The following is a 3,994-nucleotide window of genomic DNA, read 5'->3' on the forward strand; positions in this document are numbered from 1 at the left end:
TTTGTTACATGGTGCATGTACAACTGGATGGTACCTGCACACCAGCAGCTTATTACTTGTGAACTGTTCTCAGAGGCATCTGAAGAGGTGTTCAAAGAATTCATCTACTTCAGAGAGGCAGCATGAAAATACCAACGGGCTTGCTTGAAAATTTAACAGCTACTGTTCAACATCCTGGTGATTAAGGAAGTATGAGGAGGAGAATGGAAAATATTTCCTCTCAATGAGAAGTTGAAGCAGCTTGTATTTGAGCGATTAGAAAAAGGGGACTAAAAATTTTTTAATTCACACCATATGCATTAAAAGGCATTTTGTTTGCTGCTGATTCAGGTAGTGGGGGCATGGTGTGAACTATTATTATATCAGAGCTCAGCACTACTTCCTGCAGCAAGGCATTGTCCAAAAGTCAAGCTCTTCTGTCCTGTGAGCAAAAGACATCATGGGTGATTGAGATCCTTTCTGAGGCATTTGTGCCCCTCCTGTTGTGACAACCTGTTGCTTTTCATGGTGATGCACCCTGTTTCTAAAAGGACCAACTTCTCCTCCTATCTTCAACAGCTAAAAGGCATCTGTAATGTATGTATTAATAAACATGCTCATTGACTCCTGTGATCCCAACTCCCCCAATTTGCATCTGTTCTTTGCTTGTTAACCCTTTACACACTGCTAAATGGGACAGGAATTCCTTAGAGCAGTTGTCTTTATCTGATAGTGTACTAAATATGGGGAGATTTAATCTCTTTTTTGAACCTTTAATCATAATATAGCAAAATAAAGCAATAATGCTTATACCTTTTTTCCTATCACTGCCAACAGCATTGTGTTAAAAAAGGCTCTTTTTAATAACATGTACTTTCCTGTAGAGTGGCTCTTATGAAATATGTCCTTGCCATTTTTCTGGAACTGTTCAGCAGGAGATGCCAGACAGGTTAATTATTATCATTTATTTGTTCGGGAAAGTACATAAAAGTTGTCTGGAGCAGAAAGCACACACTCCTTGTTGCCAAAACGCAGATGCTGCATGAATAGAAGCTGGGGAAGCCACATGCTCATGCTGCTGTGATGCTTCTGCCTGCAAGCTAGAACCACCACTCTTAGAAGTCAGCTGAAAATTTAGTCACATTGCTTTGTTCTGCCCTTCCTCACTCTGGTGCTAATTTTGGACAGCCACTGAATTTGCGATCTGACCTTTTATTCAGCAGGGGTATGACAGTCCATCAAACAAATCCATGTAAGCTACAGAACAAGCCTTCAGGAAGAGCAGATGGTATCAGACAGAAAGATAAAAGCTCTGACCATATTCATAGCCTTCACAGCTACTGAGCATCCTTGTCCTTTAAACAACCTTTAACCCAAAGCCAGCAGTGCATTTCCACTGTGTAAACACTAACTTTCAGGTCAAAGGGAACGTAGATGTGCACTCACTATTTCACTTCATGCTCCTTCTATTCAAAAATATGATTGAATTTTAAGTTGGTTTGCTCATACAGTCCAGACTTCATTTTGATCTAGTCAACAAAGAGCATGTGTTTTTATTTTTGAGCTTGTCTTGTGTACAACATCTTTTTGAGATAAGTCTGTGGTAGTATGCCAAGCATAAACTTCCCTGTGCAATTTCAGTAGATATGGAACCAGCATTTCTGTGCAATGATAAGGCCAAGGGGCACAACCTGTGCCAACAGCTGTACCTTGGGGATACAATGCTTTCCTGCCAAAGCAAGAAAAAGAAAACACATTTTTGTATTTAATGGTATTTGCAGCAGGTGTTGGCTAAGCAGCTGAGCTGGCAAAGTTAGATTTCACAGTCTCTTTGCTGCCACAGAGAGCTCTGAACATCTAAACCACCTTCCTTACAAGTATGCTGGGGACTTGTCCTCAAAGCTGTGCTAAAGCACGCCTTTCCCAAAGCAACTAATGCTACTCCGAAAAACCCTAAATATTGACAAATCTGCTTTTTTTTCCCTATTAACTGTTTCAGGCATCATTGCTCTCACTGTTAGGGAGCTACATCTCATTTCAAGATCTGTTTAGAGTCAGGTCCTGAGTATTGCTGTTCATTGCAGCTTTGCCAGCACAACTGGAAATCCCTTATGCTGCTCACATAGCCACTGTTAGTGATAGCGACTCTTTGTAATTTCTCCTTTGTGTACTCACGTACCATAAAGAAATATATTTTCCACAGTTACTGATCAGATGTCAGAATAAAAACAGTAGCACAAGTGGATAATAAACACTAATGACGGTGGTGGTAATGAAGAGACAGGATTTTTATGATGTGCTTGCAAGAAGCCATAAAGCTGTTTATTGATATGCAAAACAGGAGTTTATATATCATTTTAGTTATTGCTAAAAATAGTGCACCAATAATATTCATGTAATTAGCCTATATTGCTTAACTAAGTAACATTGCTTAATCAATGCTTCTCTTTAAGCTAACTAGGTACGTACAGTACTTTGCGTGATTCCCCACAAAACAGTCTACCAAGCACTTTCTTATCTCTTAAATTCCTTCTTCAAAATCCCACTTACTCTTGCCAAGGCTTGCAGCCTACTATGGCTACCACATCCCTGTCAGTTGTGACAAGCTGAGCAGTGCTCACAGTTCGGCTCTCTAGTTGTATTCCTGTATCTCCCCCTTTCTGTTCCACTAATAAGACTTTGTTGACTTATTAATCAGTCTTTGAACACATTGCAAGATACAAGGCAAAGAAATTATTAAGAGCAATAATACAGCTGAAATATAAAATCCTGTTTTCACTAAATGCTTAAACTAGCCAGTAGGTCTTCATCCTTTGAGTATGTGTCTAAGCTAGACACTATCATCCGTAACTCTTAGTTTGGTGACACTCTTGAAGGGCTTCTAAACTAGCATGAATAGATTGAAAAACGGTTAAAGAAATTCATGCAGCATAAGCCTTTGAAGTCTTTACAGCTATGTTTTGGCAGTTTTACTTCTGTTCTTGTCTTGGTTCCAGGGCTGGATGGCAATTTAGGTAATTTCTCTTTTCTCTGAGTCTTATTCTCTTGGAGGCAATTGATGTTGTGCAGAGGAGCAGGTAACTACTTCAGACCTTTTGGTGATAAAACACATGCATACCTTCTCCCTAGGTTAGTAAATTAGCTAGGCCTTATCACTGTACACTCAAAGATCTTTATGTAGAAACTTTTAGAAATTGCCTCTGCACTTGCAAACTTTCAAAGCAGTATTGCTAGGGATCAAATTTGATTTGATTTCAAAATTTTTAGTGCAAATGTCAGTGTAAATGTTCTTGAAGAGTCATACTCCTTCTTCTGTTTTTTAACATCTGTGTTGTTTGTTATGAACATAAAGGCAACATATAAAGCAAAACAATATGTGCCAAAATAATAAACTACACTAAGCAAAAATAAATTAGATAATACACGTAGTTAGTAATACATGAAAGACTGATGATTTAAAATAATACATGAACTTTTTTAATACTGTACCATTACTTAGAGTTTGCAGAAACTGGTAAGCTTTATTTTAGAGTGAAAACTTGGAGAACTATTCTTGGGTGAGATTTTTAAGTTTACTTCAAAAGGAGTTTTAGCTATTATAGGTCCAAATTTGGCAAGTCAAAATTACCTGAGTACAGTTTTGGCGTAGAAAACTCTTGAGTTTGTTGGTATGCTTTTCGACTAACTAAGGCTAGGACTTAGGCTTTAATTGGAAGAGTTTTTCTAATATATTTTAAAAACTTCTCAGTAATAGTAAAGTTTTTTAGAATAATACGTCTTTTAGATAGCTATACAATGGTATGTGAAGGTTTGGAAAGCAGCTGGCTTTCTTATTTATTTTTAGTTAAGTAATAATAAAGCAAAAATAGCATTAAACAGCTTACAACTAATAACAGTCATAATATGGAACTGTTACTTATTCCTTAGTGCTATTTATAAAAGATAAAGCAGCAGAAATTATTTTTATAACAAAATGTTGTGTCTTGTAATTTAAATGAGCAAATTTTGACAAAAA

This window comes from Sturnus vulgaris, chromosome 2, assembly GCF_052056855.1.
Source record: "Sturnus vulgaris isolate bStuVul1 chromosome 2, bStuVul1.hap1, whole genome shotgun sequence".
In the NCBI taxonomy this organism is placed as follows: Eukaryota; Metazoa; Chordata; class Aves; order Passeriformes; family Sturnidae; genus Sturnus; species Sturnus vulgaris.